Source organism: Pelophylax lessonae, assembly GCF_965119305.1.
Source record: "Pelophylax lessonae genome assembly, chromosome: 1".
NCBI lineage: Eukaryota > Metazoa > Chordata > Amphibia > Anura > Ranidae > Pelophylax > Pelophylax lessonae.
Genome location: NC_138768.1, coordinates 521,961,562 through 521,981,645, shown reverse-complemented (window position 1 = coordinate 521,981,645; position 20,084 = coordinate 521,961,562).

Below are 20,084 nucleotides of genomic sequence, written 5' to 3'. Positions count from 1 at the left end.
CCAAGAAAAACAGGTTGCCTATCTTGGTGATCAGTTGGTAGGGATTCATTCAGTTCGCTTCCAGGCTGTTACCATGTATATAAACAGTCCTCTAGAGTTTTATTCTTGAAGCAGCAGACACCAGAGATAAAAGTCAAGAGGAAATGATAATCTAGCTCCAGGGTACAAGGATATGGAGGATGATAAAATATCAAGCATGCTCAAGAGACCACACAGGGTAGGAAAACTACGGTCATGGTAGGCAATGGAACTTCATTATTAGATAAAAAAAAAACTACAGATCAGGAATGCTGATAGTAATAATGGTAAAAACACACTAAATAGGCTGCTATAAGCACACATCTGGTTGGATTTTGACCATTTTTTATAAATCATCCTCATGACTATTTACATGTAAAAACTTCAAAAGAAAGAGACATTATTAATAAAGAAACTGGATACTAGCTGTTGCAGAGCTTTTGAGAAGGCTATATCACACAGTTCAAAACTTTTGGACAAGATCCCTTGGTATCCTAGGCACAGACCTCTCCCTCCTCCTTCCCTGAGATGAAACTGATACAGTGGCTGGGCCAATGCAGGGTGCAGAATTGGCAGTTGTCTGCCAGCCCTTTTATTGCTGTCTGAATTCTAACTGGGAAGGTTTCTCCTGATTTACTATTGAATTGACGATGAGAGTGAAGAAAGGTTAGAACCTTTTTCAGAGGGCATCCTCCAATCGGTGGCTCATCTTTAATGGAGAGCGAATATCACTGTTCCCTCTCTACTTTACCAAACTTCAATACCTACACTGAGGTTCACTCATTCATAAAAGGTAGGCAAAGGTGTGTAGCTAGCAGAATCTTATAGAGTTCTCTTGGATGATTGCGCCTGTCATGGTACTTTGATAGTTCATGTGATTGGGCTCTCCTCCTGGCAGAGGGCATGTTGCTTGCTGACTGATCCTGTGTGGCAGCAGAATCATGTTTGGAAAGCGGAGGGCTGATGTAATTATGGGGCAAAGATTAAACAAAACCAGCATTAAAAAAAATGATTTTAGGCTACATACATGTAATAAAAATGAGGGCAATTAGGATCCATTCACACTTGTACACCTCCAAAGCTGTGCCGACTTTGGAATGCAACTTTGATGCAACTTTGGATGGGTGCGACTTGGATGCGACTTTGTCTTTGACCAGTGATAATGGACAACTGTTGCACTGTATAACATTTAGGTATGACTTTCATGCAACTTTTGAGGGTTAACATTGAAGTCTTTGGCCCTTAAGTTGCACGTCGGACCAAAGTAGTTCATGAACTACTTTGAAGTTGCTGCAACTTTAAGTCACACATATATGAATGGTTATCATTGGAAAACATGGGGAAAGACTTGTCATGCGAATTTGATGTCCAAAGTTACATGATAAGTCGCATAAGTGTGAATGGAGCCTTAAAGGCTGAAATTTAAGCAGTGAACTTTTCACATTTCAGGTGTGTGTTTAACCTTATGCATGTTACTGTCTCTATACCAGAAGTGCAGTATAGCCAAATAAGTGATTTCTAATTACCTCAAAAGGAGGGTTCAAAAAATAAACAAGTCCATCTGGCTCAACCAATAAAAAAACAAAAAAAAAAACCATACAATCCCATTCCTTTGCATATGATACACATCTGAAGACTTGTGGGAGGAGCTGACGGTTGTGGAGGACCCTTATCTGGAAGTAATAAGGAGAGAGGTTGAGTTTCTTCCTTACATATGGCATACATCTGAGGGCTTAATGAAGGAGCCGGTGTTTGTGAAGAATCTTTACCTGGGAATACTAAGGAGATCCCATTAAGCGATATCTGACTATAGCTTAATCACATAGTCACATGTCATAAGGTGAGCACCCACTCACAAGGGGGTGCACGGTTTGCTGTGACACTTCATTACTGCGTCACTTTGGAAGCACTGGTCACTTTTATGTGACCCTGTCATCTGCACTATTTAGCACTATTGGCACTTTCAAGAATCCAGATTTAGTTTATTTGCACTGATTCAACAAGGACTTTTTTTTGCACATAATGAACTTTGCACTAATTTATCAGTAGTGGTTATATTTATTTAGCACTATAGGCACTTTATAAGAGGTTACCATATACCGGCACTTGTCTGGTGAGATTTGGCACTATCGGACAATTTTTCATTTATTAACGTGTGATTTATTCATTTACACATTGGGCACACTATATATTTTTTTTTTTTGTTCACACAGTTTTATTAACATTATCTATTGCTTATTTTTCATTTATATTTTTGTGTATATATACACATTGGATGTTTATTTACTTTTGTATTGTTTGGAGATCACAATATTGGTTTATGATATTTTTGCGCAGCAATTTTTTATTATTTACACTGTGAGATAGTGGATTGTTTGCAGCAATTATATCATTAATTGGCTGCTCATAGGATTTATCAAACCAACCATACAATCCCATATACACAATCCTATACCCGCAGTTGTTTCAGAGGAAGGCGAAAATCCCAGCAAAGCATGATCCAATTTGCTACAGCAGGGGAAAAAATTCCTTCCTGATTGCCAGAGAGGCAATCGGATATTCCCTGGATCAACTTTACCTATAAATATTAGTACCCATTTACAGTCAGGTCCATAAATATTGGGACATCGACACAATACTAATCTTTTTGACTCTGTACACCACCACAATGGATTTGAAATGAAACAAACAAGATGTGCTTTAACTGCAGACTTTCAGCTTTAATTTGAGGGTATTTACATCCAAATCAGGTGAACAGTGTAGGAATTACAACAGTTTGTATATGTGCCTCCCACTTTTTAAGGGACCAAAAGTAATGGGACAGATTAACAATCATAAATCAAACTTTCACTTTTTAATACTTTGTTGCAAATCCTTTCCAGTCAATTACTGCCTGAAGTCTGGAATGCTGGGTTTCATCCCTGGTGATGCTCTGTCAGGCCTCTACTGCAACGGTCTTCAATTCCTGCTTGTTCTTGGGGCATTTTCCCTTCAGTTTTGTCTTCAGCAAGTGAAATGCTTGCTCAATCGGATTCAGGTCAGGTGATTGACTTGGCCATTGCATAACATTCCACTTTTTTCCCTTACAAAATCTTTGGTTGCTTTCGCAGTATGCTTCGGGTCATTGTCCAATGAGTTCTGAAGCATTTGGCTGAATTTGAGCAGAAAATATTGCCCGAAACACTTCAGAATTCATCCTGCTGCTTTTGTCAGTAGTCAAATCATCAATAAATACAAGAGAACCAGTTCCATTGGCAGCCATACATGCCCACGCCATGACACTACCACCACCATGCTTCACTGATGAGGTGGTATGCTTTGGATCATGAGCAGTTCCTTTCCTTCTCCATATTCTTCTCTTCCCATCACTCTGGTACAAGTTGATCTTGGTCTCATCTGTCCATAGGATGTTGTTCCAGAACTGTGAAGGCTTTTTCAGATGTTGTTTGGCAAACTCTAATCTGGCCTTCCTGTTTTTGAGGCTCACCAATGGTTTATATCTTGTGGGAAACCCTCTGTATCTCATATTGAGAGTTGACAGCAACAGATTCCAAATGCAAATAGCACACTTGAAATTAACTCTGGACCTTTTATCTGCTCCTTGTAAAGGGGATAATTAGGGAATAACACACACCTGGCCATGGAACAGCTGAGCAGCCAATTGTCCCATTACTTTTGGTCCCTTAAAAAGTGGGAGGCACATATACAAACTGTTGTAATTCCTACACCTTTCCCCTGATTTGGATGTAAATACCCTCAAATTGAAGCTGAAAGCCTGTAGTTAAAGCACATCTTATTTGTTTTCATTTCAAATCCATTGTGGTGGTGTATAGAGCCAAAAATATTAGAATTGTGTTGATGTCCCAATATTTATGGACCTGACTGTATATTATGTACACCTAGGAAAGAATACAGGCCTTTTTTTTAAAAAAAAGCAATCTAGTGAGCTGGCCAGAACCACCTCTGGAGGGAGTCTATTCCACAAAGCTCCATGACTGTTGCTACTCCCCCTGTGGGTGACAACAGTTTATAGGCACATTATATAAATATCAAACAAATAATAAAGAACCCTAGCATGACAACCAAGGGTTTCCAAGCAAATTTTGCACTTGAGAACATCTGTATTCTTCAGGCTACAATAAAGGTAATATCTCCAAAAAAGCTTTCACCTGTCTCAAGTCTCCTGAAAACTACCCGGATCTTCCTAGGCACAATTACAACAATGTTAAAGTGTATTGTATGTAAAGTCAACACTTTTTTTTAGATAGTTTTAGATGGATTAGAGATGTGTTAAAACTCCTTGAGTTTATTTTGCTGTCTGTGTTTCATTGGGGAGATTTCCTTTCTCTTTCTGAAGGTTAACACTAATGCCTCGTACACACGCAACGATTGTTGGCCGTGAATTTTCGGCCAACATCCGATCGGCCGATTGTCGGCTTGTTAGTATGATGCTTCCGACAACCGACTGCGACTTTTGGTGTGCATGCTATAAAATTTTTGTTGGCCGTCAACAGAACGGCCGATTGTTCGTCAGTCAGTACAGATTTCGGCAGACAAAAATCAGATGAGCAAGACTGGGCATGCTCAGAGAAGAAAAAACACACGGAAAGTAAACCAGCACATGACATCACTTCTGAAGTTGGTTGTTGTTGGCCGAAAAAAATTGTGTGCAGTCTAGAGCACATTTCAACCAACACAACAACACTGGACAAAAGACGGCCGATCGGTCGGCCAACAATCGGTGCGTGTGTACGAGGCATAAGAAGAGGATGTGAGGAGAGTGGGCTGCCTGGATGGTTGGCCCCTGGGACAGCAGCAATCTCCAATCCCAATGCTTTCACTAGAATTTGAAGATTGTTCTCTCAGCCTCAACCTGCACAGAGATTTTCCAGCTTCCAGAACAAGAATATAAGCGCCAGCAGACTGAGAGTAATTTGTCATTGTAGTTGGTTAACTTCACAGTTAACCCTTTACACACACAAATAGTAGCTGCCACCATTTGTGTTAACGGACACAAGCCCCTTTCACAGCATCTGCTGTAGAAATTTTAACCATTTAGAAATGTCTATGACACTCACTGCCATGCCAAACAGTAAGATAACAGAGTTTAAATATATGGTAGCTTTCTTCCAAGAGTCAAGGGTTCTTTCATTTCTGATTAGAGCATTTAGGTATTCAGCTTAATGATGTTTAAATATTAAACAAAAAGAAGAAAAATCAGTGTTTCTAAATAGGCTCCTTTCACACGGCCGCTCCGTGTGAAAGGTCCGCTGCGGGACTTTTTTTTTTTTTTCCACGGAGCGGATGACATTTCTGTCATCCGCTCCGTGTGCCCGCATATCATCCCATCCGTTTGCGGATGATATGCGGACATAATGTAAGTATATGGCACTGCGGATGTCAGCGGATGACACCGCTGACATCCGATTTTCCTTCCTTTCCGTTTTTTACACGGAAGGAAAAGTGGGGTTCTGTTCCGTTCCAAAAAACGGAACAGAACTGACAGGAGGAAAATCGGGTGTCAGCGGATGGTACAGTGCCATTCACTTACATTATGTCCGCAAATCATCCGCAAACGGATTGGATGATTTGCGGACACACAGAGCGGCCGTGTGAAAGGACCCATAAAGTGATGTGACTGAACACATATCTTTGATACCAAGTATATAAAATAGTGAAAATAAACAGTGCAGCGTATAAACAAACAATATAAATAAACAAAATAATCACTGTGATAAACAATAATCAGTGTGAAAGTGATACAATTAGGCAGTGTATAACCAGAATGAATAAAAGTGTGTAAAGTCCCAAAATATAACTCCTTGTGAACTTGAAAAGAAATCCAGGAATATCCCAGGTGCCACTCAGGACAGAAAACAGCATAGGAGGCTTACCAGAAAGCCATTGACCCCCTTCTTTACAGAATGGTCAATGCTTGCTTTGTTAACCAAAGGCAATGACCTGCATCATATAAGGTTCCCAATGTCAACATACGTCATCCAACGATTAAGTGATCGTCCATTAATCCTCAGCTGCCCAGATGTAATAAGTTAGGGCTCAGATCTGGCCTCTTTGCAAAATGACCATATTTGTAAGCAAGAAATCTTGGAATTTCTACACAATCTATCCCCAATGTATGACACCTGGTCGCCAGCCACTGTCTCCCCTCTGTTCTCTTATTACATCTGGACAGCCATTGTTGGAGTGGAAGACCTCGGGAGACCAGAGTATCTTACTGCCGATGGATATAGTGCTGACATTAGGAGATGCTATCTGTTGTAACATTTGGCTTCTTGTGCGGTCAGGGATAGTATATGCCTCCTCTTTTGAAGTTTCTGGATGAGCCTCTGGCCATCAATAGTGTCTATGTGTTCGTGGTTTAGGATGTGTTCATCTTTCCTTTGGTCTCCCCCTAACTGGGACATATCCAACACTGCCTTTTTGACATTTGTGGATTACATGCGGACAAAGCCCTGAAGAAGCGGGATGTAGATAATACGAAACATGTTGGCATCTCCTGCATCTCTAGTTGTCTTAGCACATTTGCTGTTATCTTTTCTAGAATACAGTGGAACCTTGGTTTACGAGTATAATTCGTTCCAGCAGCTTGCTTGTAATCCAAAACACTCATATATCAAAGCAAGTTTTCCCATAGGAAAGCATTGAAACTCAGATGATTCGTTCCACAAGCATTTATAGTAATATAAAGATATGCTGTTATATATAAAGTAGTACATTACTGTACAGTATAAGTATGCCATCTCCTTTGTTAAACATTATGTGTCCCTGTGTTCGTGCTGTACATAACAGATGCCGATTATACTGTATTAGTGCTTGTCTGGCTGTTCACTCACTTCACTGCAGCCCTCTGCTTCCTCCTCCCCTCCTCCTCAGATGAAGTCAGAAGGAGTGATCGGCCCCTCCCGCCGGGTAGAGCACAGAGCCGAGGTGAGAGAGAGGCAGAGAAACGAGGAGACACATACATACAGTAAGTGCAGGGACACTCTGAAACAATATAAATCGGCATGTTTATACACAGTACAAGCACTGGGACACATAATGGTATGTGAGAGAGTGCATTAACAGAGGGGATGGCATGCTTTTAGAGTATAAAACTGCTCGTATATCAAGACAGTGCTCGTATACCAAGACAGTTTTTTAAAAAAAAAGTTGCTCGTCTTTCAAAACGCTCGTAAACAAAGGTACTCGTAAACCAAGGTTCCACTGTATGTTATGGGTTATTTACGACCTGTGTTTTTTTTTTTCTATATCTATGTACACAATATTGGAATTAATAAATGCTTTTTATACTTTTTTAACCACTTTACCACCGGAGGATTTTCCTGCTTTACGTCCAAACCACTTTTTGCAACTCGGCACTGCGTGACTTTAACTGACAATTGTGCGGTCATGCAATGTGGTACCCAAACGAAATTTATGTCCTTTATTTCCCACAAACAGTGGGTTTGTATTTGATCACCTCTGCGCTTTTTATTTTTTGCGATATTAATAAAAAAAGAGTGAACATTTTTAGAGAAAATTACATTTTCAACTTTGTCTTTTAAAAAATATCAAATATACTCAATTTATGTCATATATTTTGGCCAAAATGTATTTAGCTACATGTCTTTGACAAAAAAAATCTCAGTGAGCGGATTTTTATTGGTTTGCGTAAAAGTTATAGCGTCTACAAACTATGGTGTAAATACTGGAATTTATGCAGCTTTAATTTCTGACTGCCTATCTCATTTCATGAAGTGCTAAAATGGCAGGGCAGTACAAACCCCCCCAAATTACCACTTTTTGGAAAGTAGATATCCTAAGGAATGTCCTGAGAGGCATGTTGAGCTCATTGAATATTTCATTTTTTTGTCACATGTGTTTGAAAAATGACTAAAAAAAATAAATTATTTTTTTTTTACACAAAGTTGTCATTGAAATGATATATTGCTCACACATGCCATGGGTATATGTGTAATTACACCCCAAAATACATTCTGCTGCTTCTCCTGAGTACAGGAATACCCCATGTGTGAGACTTTTTTGCAGTCTAGCCGAGTACAGGACCCCGAAAACCAATCCCCACCATCAGAATTTCAAAGGGCGTACATTTTTCATTGCATTTTCTCACTACCTACGGTTTAGGAGGCCCTGAAATGTCAAGATACCACAAAACCCCCCCAATTGACCCCATTTTGGAAAGTAGACACCCCAAGCTGTTTGTGAAACAGTGATTGCAGCGCTGCTTATAATTATGTGAATAAATAAATATATAAATCAAATCACAAACTTTAAAGAAAATTCATGAACTGCACTAGATGATAAATAATAAATGTCCATTAATACATCATTGCGATGTGGTGAATCCTTTCATTTGTAATCATACAAGTGCTTGAATGTGAAATCCGTGCTCTATTCGGGGTTTCCCCCTTTGGTTATCTACTCACGGCCAAGTAGCTAATTTCAGGCATGTAGGAGCTGCTATGCTATAACTTCTCCACTTGCAATACGGTCTCTTGCTGTAAAATGAAGATCCATCCCCGATTTCCTCATAAGAAAAAGCCGATCATAGTGAAGCTCGTTTTTATATAGCATTTATTCAAGAAAATCATAGGGGTATATACTCACAAACATCTTAAAAACACATGCAGAAAATGTACAGAACGGCACGGCGGCTAGCTGCTCCCGCAGCAAACAGTTCCCCGGCCGGAGGTCACGTGGTACTCGCTCGACCAATCGCTAGACGCGTTTCGCTGTAAAACACAGCTTCATCTGTAGCTCACAGATGAAAAAAAGAAATAATAATTTTCCCAAAACTTGTGGCAAAATATAAACTATTCCATTGACTCACCATGCCTCTCCGCAAATAGCTTAGAGTGTCTACTTTGCAAAATGGGTTCATTTGGGGGGGTTTTGTGCTCTCTTGAAATCTCAGGGCCTCTGAAACTGTGACAGGTAGTGCAGAGTTAAAATACAGAATTTACGCTAAAAAAACAAACAAAAAAAAATGTAATTTTCCCGAAACTTGTGGCAAAATATAAAATATTCCATGGACTCACCATGCCTCTCAGCAAATAGCTTGGGGTGTCTACTTTGCAAAATGGGTTCATTTGGGGGGGTTTTGTGCTATCTTGAAATTTTAGGGCCTCCAAAACTGTGACAGGTAGTGCGGAGGTGAAATGCACAATTTACGCCATTAGAAAACCTGAAAGTGGTGATTGATTTTCGGGGTCTCGCACAGCTAGGCTCCCAAAAAGTCTCACACATGTGGTATCCCCATACTCAGGAGAAGCAGCAGAATGTATTTTGGGGTGTCATTCCACATATAACCATGGCATGTGTGAGAAATTTATCTTTTAGTGACAACTTTGTGCTAAAAATAAACTAAAAGAAAAAAACTGTAATTTTCCCAAAACTTGTGGCAACATATAAAATATTCCATGGACTCACCATGCCTCTCAGCAAACAGCTTGGGGTGTCTACTTTCCAAAATGGGGTCAATTGGGGGGGGGGGTTAGTGGTATCTTGACATTTCAGGGCCTCCTAAACCGTTATAGGTAGTGAGAAAATGCAATGAAAAATGTACGCCCTTTAAAATTCTGATGGTGGGGATTGGTTTTCGGGGTCCTGTACTCGGCTAGACTGCCAAAAAGTCTCACACATGGGGTATCCCTGTACTCAGGAGAGGCAGCAGAATGTATTTTGGGGTGTCATTTCACATATACCCATGGCATGCATGAGCAATATATCATTAAGTGACACCTTTGCGTAAAAAAAAAACAAACAAAAAAAAGAAATAATAATTTTCCCAAAACTTGTGGCAAAATATAAACTATTCCATGGACTCACCATGCCTCTCCGCAAATAGCTTAGAGTGTCTACTTTGCAAAATGGGGTCATTTTTGGGGGTGTTCTGTGCTATCTTGAAATCTCAGGGCCTCTGAAACTGTGACAGGTAGTGCAGAGTTAAAATACAGAATTTACGCCATTAGAAAACCTAAAGGTGGGGATTGGTTCTCGGGGTCCCGTACACAGCTAGGCTCCCAAAAAGTCTCACACATGTGGTATTGCTGTACTCAGGAGAAGCAGCAGAATGTATTTTGGGGTGTCATTTCACATATACCCATGGCATGCGTGAGCAATATATCATTTAGTGACAACTTTGTGTAAAAAAAAAAAACAAATTGTCATATTCCTGAAACTTAGGGCAAAATGTAAAATACTCCATGGACTCAATATGCCTCTCATCAAATAGCTTTGGGTGTCTACTTTTCAAAAAGGGGGTCATTTGGGGGGTGTTTGAACAGTCCTGGCATTTTATGCTCAATCTTAGCGACACATCACCCATTCTTCTAACTACTTGAAAACCAAGCCTTTTCTGTGACTTTTTGTTTACATGAAAAAATATATTTTTTTTTACAAGAAAATTACTTTGAACCCCCAAACATTATATATTTTTTTTAAAGCAGAGGCCCTACAGAACAAAATGGTGGATGTTACAATTTTTTTGTCACACGGTATTTGCGCAAACATTTTCCAAGCGCAATTTTTGCGTAAAAAAAAATCAATTTTTTATATTTAATGCAGAAATACACTATATAATTCCTAATTTTCTGGTAAAATTTAAAATATGATCTTATGCCGAGTACATAGACACCAAACATGACATGCTTTAAAAATTGCGCACGCCCGTGCAGCGGCAACAAACTACGTACGGTTTTAAAAGCCTTTAAAAGTCTTTACAGGTTACCACTTTGGACTTACAGAGGAGGTCTACTGCAAGAATTACTGCACTCGACCTGGCGTTCGCGGCGATACCACACATGCATGGTGCAATTGCGGTTTACATATGACGCTAGACCAATGCTTGTGTGCGCATTTGTGCGCAAGCACGGGGGGACAGGGGTGGGGCTTAATTTTTTTTATTTTGCTTTTTTATGTTATTTTGACACCTTTTCTTTCATTTTTTTTTATTATCATTTTTATTGTTATCACAGTGAATTTAAATTTCCCCTATGATAGCAATCTGTAGTGACAGGTACTCTTTTTTAAAAAAAATTGGGGTCTTTTAGACTCTAGATCTCTCCTCTGACCTTAACGCATCTAACCACACCAAAATTGGTGTGATAAAATGCTTTCCCAATTTCCAAATGGCGCTGTTTATTTCTGGCGAAACAGAAGTCATGAATTGCTCGTAGCTTCTAATATCTTAGGCCATAGAGATGATTGGAGCCATTCTCATCTCCAATCAGCTCTATGGTTAGATAACTGAACCACCGACTGCACTCTCGGGTTAACCGGTGGGACAGAAGAGCCCGAGAAAAACCGTGGAAGGTGGCGGAAGGCGGCAGGAGGGGGGGAAGAGTCCCCTCCCACTGCATGTAAAAGAAGTCTAGCGGCCAATTATCTGCTAGGATTGTTTGTACATGTAAGCCGACCGCTGGCTGTAAAAAACGATACCCCCCCTCCTGCCTCCTGCCAAGTGACACTAAATATAGTGATCAGTAGTTATCTGATATACTGTATTTATTAGTGCACTGTGTGATAGGGAGTGAAGGGGTTAACTGGGGGAGATCAAGGGGTTAAAAGTTTATTAGGAGATAGACGGCGGGTGGCCTAAACCTATTTGGGCTTAGCGCAAGCGCAAATTAGGGTCACAAGTGACACTAAATACAGTGATCAGTAGTTATCTGATATACTGTATATATTAGTGCACTGTGTGATAGGGAGTGGAGGGGTTAACTGGGGGAGATCAAGGGGTTAAAAGTTTATTAGGGGATAGATGGCGGGTGGCTTAAACCTATTTGGGCTTAGCGCAAGCGCAAATTAGGGTCACAAGTGACACTAAATACAGTGATCAGTATTTACCTATATACTGTATTTAATGCTCAGAGTGATAGGGAGTGAAGGGGTTAACTGGGGGTGATCAAGGGGTTAAAAATGTATTAGGGGATAGATGGCTGGTGCCCTAACCCTATTTGGGCCTAACGCAAGTGCAAATTAGGGTCACAAGTGACACTTATACAGTAATCAGTAAAAGATCTGTATACCACTGTATATAGTGTTCACTGTGAGGGGTTTGGGTGGTGATCAGGGGTGATCAAGGGGTTAAATGTGCCTATGTGAGGTGTGTCAGTGTGCTGTTTGGTGGAACTCACGTTTTTGATGTCTCTCTGTCTTCTCCTGGAACCAAAAGGGCTCCAGAAGGGACAGTTACATCACTTCCCCTGCCTGTGTTTACATTACACGGGCAGGGGACATGATGCCATTGGCTGGAACCAATCACCAGATCCAGACCAAAAATCATTGATCTGTATCTGGTGACTGATCGGTTCTCTGCCGAATCAGACCAGGATCGGCTCGTGGGGCGCGCGGGAGCGCGCTCTGCGAGCTGTGATCGCGCCCGACGTAGGTCTACGTCGCTGGACGGAATCGAGCCACTTTGCCGCAGTAACAGCTCACTGAGCGGTCGGCAAGTGGTTAAATATACTCTATCTATGTGATGTTGGTGGTTGGTCTTTGGGAGATACCATCTAAAAAGCCCATTACCCATCCAATGAGGGACTTTTAAGTTTATATAGTCACCTGGGATATTCCTGGATTTATTTTCAAGTTCACAAGGAGTTATATTTTGGGACTTTACACACTTGTATTCATTCTGGTTATACACTGCCTAATTGTATCACTTTCACACTGATTATTGTTTATCATGGTGTTTATTTTGTTTGTTTGTATTGTTTGTTTATGCACGCTGCACTGGTTTTTAAATATTGTTTTAATGGAGAGAAAAAAACCAATGCAAGACAATATTTATTTGAAAGATATTACAAAATAGACAATATGCATCAGTAAAAAATTTTGCGGTTAAAAATTTTAAAATACTTAGCAAAGTTTGCCTGGTCATTGTTTTCAGCAGTATTTAACCCACTGCAAAGTTCAATCATTGGCTCTTATGAATGATCCTTAGTAATTATTCATAATTTTCATGGTAAATGAGCTACAGATGCCAATTGCCCCAGCTTTTTATTGACCCACCATAGGCTGTCATCAGCCAACGCCCTCCAATTCAGAGAGCTGATGTAGGAGTGCTGAAGTATTTTATTTTTTTCAGCATTATTAATGGCAGTTTTTCTAACTACATTAAAATTTCTAGATGACCATGTCTGACACTCAAACAACCACTTTTGAATTAGGAATGGGCTTGGGTGTGTTTGGGATCCCACTTTCCCAATCCCACCAGGAAGCCGACATTGCACACGGCTAAGCACAGGCAGTAAAACAATTCCTGGTCCACAGCTGCACAGATCGGGAAATGTCTCACTACCTGGGATTAGCTGTGTGCAGTGTTGGCTTCCTGGCGGGATCGGGCAGGTGGGATCCCAAACATGCCCGAGCACATCTCTATATTAAATATCATGAAATCACACTCTGATAGACATCAGATAATATACATATTTAGTCTAGGAAATGTAATGTGCCTCATCCACCTTTTGGACATTAGAGCATGTTTGCTACCTACTTTTTTTTCTTATACCTTTGGGTAGAATGACATTTTATCATATCACAATTTATGGAATATGAATTAACTTTTTATTTCAATGTGTGTGAGCTTTATACCATTCCTGGACTGTTTTAACGATGAATGTTATTTTTTAATAACTATAATCAGACTTTAATAGAAGTCTTCTGAGTTGCTTTTCAGACACTAGCTTAGGCAGGCCATAGATGGTTTGAATTCCTGCTGAACCGGCCGAGATTCGAACTGTGAGTGGGCAAGCTGAATGTACCAAGTTGACTGATCGATCAACATGGGTACAACCAGCCTGCCGGATTTAATTTTGATTATCGCTAGCGGCTGTTATAGCCGCTAGCAATAAGCACAGTCTTTTCCTGGTAGGGATGGCTTCCCCCACCCGGAGCAGGCAATTGCTTGGCAGGAGGGATTGCCCTGTCAGCACTATCTGTGTTAACGGGGGAATCATGCAAATTTCTTTCCTGGAACCATTGATCTGCTGTAGCTGGTTCATTTAGAGGGGAAGAGGTGGTTAGGGTAAATATAATATATCAGCTCTCTGTCTGGCCCTACAGACACAAGATTTAAATCTGATCCTTTTGTTGCTGAATTGGCGAATTTTGAAGTAATGAGGGCAGTATTGGATTCTGTATGTATCCCCATTCTCCCCTCTTGGTTTGGGGTTCATCATACCTCAATAGTCGCAGGTTCAATGTTAGAGTGGCTGAGCTAATGGATCTTGTTTGTTTTGTTTTGTTTTTTGGTGTGTGTGGGGGGGGGGGGGGGATTATTATTTAAGGGGTATTTTGTAATCCATAAAACCACTAAATAAATTTTTTTTATTTACGTTATATGTAAATATATTTTAATCTTAAATAGACCCTTGTGTAATAGAAGGGAACTATCTTAGACATAGAGGCATGAGGCACTGTATCTAATGGAAAGGCACGGGACACTGCATGTTAGAGAGTTGTGCTGCAATATGTGTGCAAGAGTCCTACAAGGCACTGTATGCAGTAGAGAAGTATGTGGTGCAGTATGTAGTAAACGTATGAGGCATTTCATATACTAAATTGTCATGAGGCACTACTATATGTAGTAATGTAGTAGAGAGACATGAGGCATTGCTTGTAACAGAGTTGCTATTGTAGTAAGATTGTTTGAAATGTAAAGCACTGGAAGTAACAACAAAGGGCAGCAAAAAAAGTCAGCAAAAAAAAAGCTAATACAGCTATTTCAATAATTTAGGGCAAAAACAGGGTTTTATGTGGCATACATTTACTAATAAATATGAAATCACATTCAAGGTGAATTCAAGGCACCTCTATATGGTGCGGTCAATAACTCTAAACTACATGAGCTCCTAACTTGAAATATACGTATATATGGAACATGGACTGTAGCTGATATCTGCTGTGGAACTTCTTCCTTTATTGCTGCTGTATTATCCTTCTGTAGTGTAGACAGGGTTAAACAAAATATTCATTAACAATGTAGGCTATGTGGGACTTTAGGTGAGACACCAGCAGGTAATGCCCAGCGTCTCCATCCCTGTGTCAGAAAAAACGAAGGTTGAAAAGGATTAAAAGAGGTGCATGGAAGCCAGCCAGTCCCCAGTCTGATGTACTCACCCTCCAGTCTGCCACCAACCAAGTAGACCTGTCTCATGATATAAATAAAGAACAGGGGTTTAGTTGACACACATTTGCAAACGCATGTGTAAGCTACAGGGCCACTACACTGCACCCTGTTTTACCTGCAGTCCTAACACTTTTAATTTGAGTGTCTCCACAATGGGAGCACATGGCTGCTAATGGATGGATAGAAGGCAGGTGGGAGGGAGCAGCCCAAACCTCCCCAAACCCACCCCCATCCATGACTGGTCTAGTGCCTCAAAACTCTAATAGCGATGTTATGCGATGGTACAAACTGAAAATGACCAGCTGAGAAGCATACACCTCCAACCCCTTGGCGGATGCAGTGTAAAACACAGATTGGGACTTTATATGAGGCAATTGGCCTGTAAAGCACAGTGCCTCCATCCCTAATTTCATAAAATATTTGGGACTTTACATGAGACAAGCAGGTCATGCTATCGGTCTCCATCCCTGTATATGAAAAAACTGGGGTCAAATCAGACTGCATCCACAAAAAAACGCACAAAAATCGCACGTTGGGACTTTAACCACTTGCCTACAGTGCACTTTCACCCCCTTCCTGCCCAGACTGATTTTCAGCTTTCAGCGCTCTCACACTTTGAATGACAATTACTCATGCCACACTGTACCCATAAAAAAATTGTGTCCTTTTTTTCACACAAATAGAGCTTTCTTTTGATGGTATTTAATCACTACTGGGTTTTTTTTATTTTTTTGTGCTACAAAGAAAAAAGACTCAAAATATTGTGAAAAAACACATTTTTCTTTGTTTCTGTCATAAAATTTAGCAAATGAGTAATTTTTCCTTCACAAATTTTTGCCAAAATTTATACTGCTACTTATCTTTGGTAAAAATAACCCAAATAAGTGTATATTATTTGGTCTTTGTGAAAGTTATAGAGTCCAAAAGTTATGGTGCTAATCATTGAAAATTGATCACACTTGACCACACCTGATGTACTGAAGGCCTATCTCATTTCTTGAGACACTAAAAAGTCAGGAAAGTACAAATACCCCCCAAATGACCCCTTTTTGGAAAGTAGACATTCCAAGGTATTTAATAAGGGTCATGGTGAGTTTTTTGAAGTTGTAATTTTTTCCCACAACTCTTTGCAAAATGAAGATTTTTTTTTTTTTTTTTACAAATTGACGTATTAACAGGTTATTTCTCTCACACAGCATATGTATACTTGCAACTACACCCCAAAACACATTCTACTACTCCTCCTGAGTATGGCGATACCACATGTGTGAGACTTTTTCACAGTCTGGCCACATACAGAGGCCTAACATCCAAGTAGCACCGTCCGGCATTCTAGGAGCACAAATTACACATATAATTTCCTGACAACCTATCGCACTTTTGAAGGCCCTGGAGCACCAGGACAATGGAAACCCCCATAAAATGACCCCATTTTGGAAAGCAAACAGCCCAACGTATATAATTTTTGAGGCATAATGAGTCTTTTGAATATGTCATTTTTTTCCACAAGTTTTTGGAAAATGTGGAAAGAAAATGAAAACACATTTTTTTTACACAAAGCTGTCCATTTATGCAATATTTCTAACACATAGCATGTACATAGCAAAAATTGCACCCCAAAATACATTCTGCTATTCCTCCTGAGTATGGCGATACCACATTTGTAACACTTTTTCACAGCCTGGCCACATACATAGGCCTAACATCCAAGTAGCACTTTTCACAAAGTTGTCCATTTATCCACTTTAAGACTGGGCCCATTTTTTTTGCTAGAAAACTACTTAGAACCCCCAAACATTATATATATTTTTTTAGCAGAGACCCTAGAGAATAAAATGGACACCGGCAGTGCAGGGCGGCGCGCACACGATCGCCCGCCTGCCCTGCTTTTCTGGGATCACGTCATATGACGTCTTCCCAGAACAATGGCCGCATCGTCCCGCCGTCAATTGACGGCGGGCGGCAAGTGGTTAAATGAAGCACCAGCCTGTAGGCAAGGCGACTCCATCCCTGGTTACATAAACAATGTAGGCTATGTGGGACTTTAGGTGAGACACCAGCAGGTAATGCCCAGCGTCTCCATCCCTGTATCAGAAAAAACGAAGGTTGAAAAGGATTAAAAGAGGTGCATGGAAGCCAGCCAGCCCCCAGTCTGATGTACTCACCCTCCAGTCTGTCACCAACCAAGTAGACCTGTCTCATGATATAAATAAAGAACATGGGTTTAGTTGACACGCATTTGCAAACGCATGTGTAAGCTGCAGGGCCACTACACGGCACCCTGTTTTACCTGCAGTCCTAACACTTTTAATTTGAGTGTCTACACAATGGGAGCACATGGCTGCTAATGGATAGATAGAAGGCAGGTGGGAGGGAGCAGCCCAAACCTCCCCCAACCCACTCCCATCCATGACTGGTCTAGTGTCTCAAAACAAAATATTCATTAATTCAGAGTGCAGCAGCTTTCTTTAGAGAGACCACTCATCAATGGAGTGTCTCCAGTGCAGGGGGCAGCCATCATGGCTGGCTCTGATTCAATCCAGGAGGTGTTTACTGATACAACAAAGCAAGGAGAAGGGGTCAGCAGGCTGGAGAGGAAAGAGGAGAGGTCTGGCTTGAGGCAAGCAGGTGTGTTGAAAAGACTGAGCTGCCGCTGCTGCTGGAAAAATGAATCCCTGCCATAGCTGGCCACAATAGGGTGAGAACTCGGGGGAAGAAAAGCCACTGAGAACCTTCTCCCTGGAAGGGTGCGATTTGGATGCCTGGTGAGATCAGACTGTCACTGTACTGTGGAGGATTTTCACCACTTGTAAAGCAGGAAAAGAGGGATTGTGTCAGCACGATTTAAAGCGAAACATGACAGCACCATTCCCGATGTCTAACACTTGGACGGAGCGTGCGAAGCGCTCGGTGGCACGATACGCCTGCCTACGCCGCTCCCTGTGTCCAGCAGTAGGTGGAGCTATGACCTTTCACCTCTGAGGCCAAACCTCCTGACCTTTGACCTCTATATCCACTTCTCCTGACCTTTGGGGTGGGTCCATGACCCATTTCCTGTGTCAAAACCATCCCCTGTGTCTGTACCGGCAATAGGTAACCCTAACCCTAAAATTTAGCAGCGTACAAGGACACAGCCACCCACCCCAGTCCAAACCAGCACCCACCTGTTACAAGAGGGCTAGCCGAAAGAGGGCTAGCCGCAAGAGGGCGGTGACGCAGGATCTATTACCAGACAATGGTAGCGGACTGGGGAAAGAAAGGGCAACCCCCATGCCACCCCTCACATGCCACCCTTCCACATACCTGGGGAAAGAAGCAGCAGACTTGGGGAAGCTGTCACAATGCCCACAGGACTCCCCAAGAGCACTGGAGCTGACAGCAGCTTTGAATTCCCCAAAGGAGTGACGTCATCGCCTGTAATGTCCGCGATTACAGCAACTGTGCATGCGCGAAACCGAGCCTCGGTCTCGTCCGCGGACTCGCAAATGTGCCCCGGCAGCTCCGGCCGACGGAGAAGGAGGTAGTGGCTGCCTGGAACGCAAAGAATCGTTCCAGCCGCAATGAGAGGCCAAATTCCACCAGAGCCAGGGAAAAAGGAAAATAACACAGACACAACAAAGAGAGCTGCCATGGAGTGTTTTGGGCAAAACTTCAGACCCTGCCAGGGCTTACGCCGAACTGCGTCCTTCACACCACACAGAGTCAGGGGATGCCATTGCCACTCACCCGCCCATGGCTGGGTCCCGGGCAGCACAGACACTGAATTGTCTCTTGGAGCAAGCAGGACGCTGATCTTCATACAGGTAATCCACAGGGTCCTTGGAGGAGGACAAAAAAAGAAAATGGTCTCGATCCATGGGCTGAAATTTATGGGAGAGGGGTCCTATGACCTTGGAGAGGAGGCGGGGTTAACCCACACGTGGGCTGCCATGGAGTCTGTCAGGAAAAATATTTTTCAAAATTGTCGGTCTTTTTTATTTATAGTGCAATAAAAAAAAACTGCAGAGGTGATCAAATACCACTAAAAGAAAGCTCTATATGTGTGAAAAAAGGACATACCTTTTATTTGGGTACAGCGTTGCACGACCGCGCAGTTGTCAGTTAAAGCAATGCAGTACCGTATTGCAAGAAATGGCCTGGTCATTAAGGGGGTAAAACCTTCCGGGGCTGAAGTGGTTAAAAAGCCACTATAAAAAACAAAGCCGTTAAAAAAAAAAAAAAAGTACCTCCTGTGTTTAACCAAGTGCTTTGATGCCCCAATTCACAAATATAAGCACCTGTAACTGGATGTTTGATGCTCCAAAAGCTACACAAGCTACTTTTGAGGCAGAATTGGGCATTTTTGGCCCCACTGACTTGAATAGGAATGCCTGAAAATGAACAAATCCAACATTTTTGCATTTTTTTTTAGCATGTAAGAACTGATCTCCACCTAGTGCTTTCTGTAAAACAAAACCTCCTGAAGCTTCAATACATATAAAACGCTTAAATAAAACACTTCTATGCTGCTCACATACATGCTTAAAAAGGTGAAGAAACACTTCAAAAATATCTGAAGATCCCTAAATGCAAATGCAGCCATAGAGCTCTTGCAGATGTTTGTTTTTTTTACTGATCTGAATGCAGACCATTGCTTTCAATGGGCCTGTACACACAGTGTGTAAATGCCAGTAAACCAACACTGCATCTAGATCAGCTTACCACTTAAGCCCCAGAAGATTTTACCCCCTTCCTGACCAGGGGGTATTTTGCGATTCGGCTCTGAGGGACTTTAATGGACAATTGCGCGGTCGTGCGACGCTGTACCCAAATAAAATTGACGTCCTTTTTTTCCCCACAAACAGAGCTTTCTTTTGGTGGTATTTGATCACCTGTGCGATATTTTGATCATGCGCTATAAACACAAAAAGAG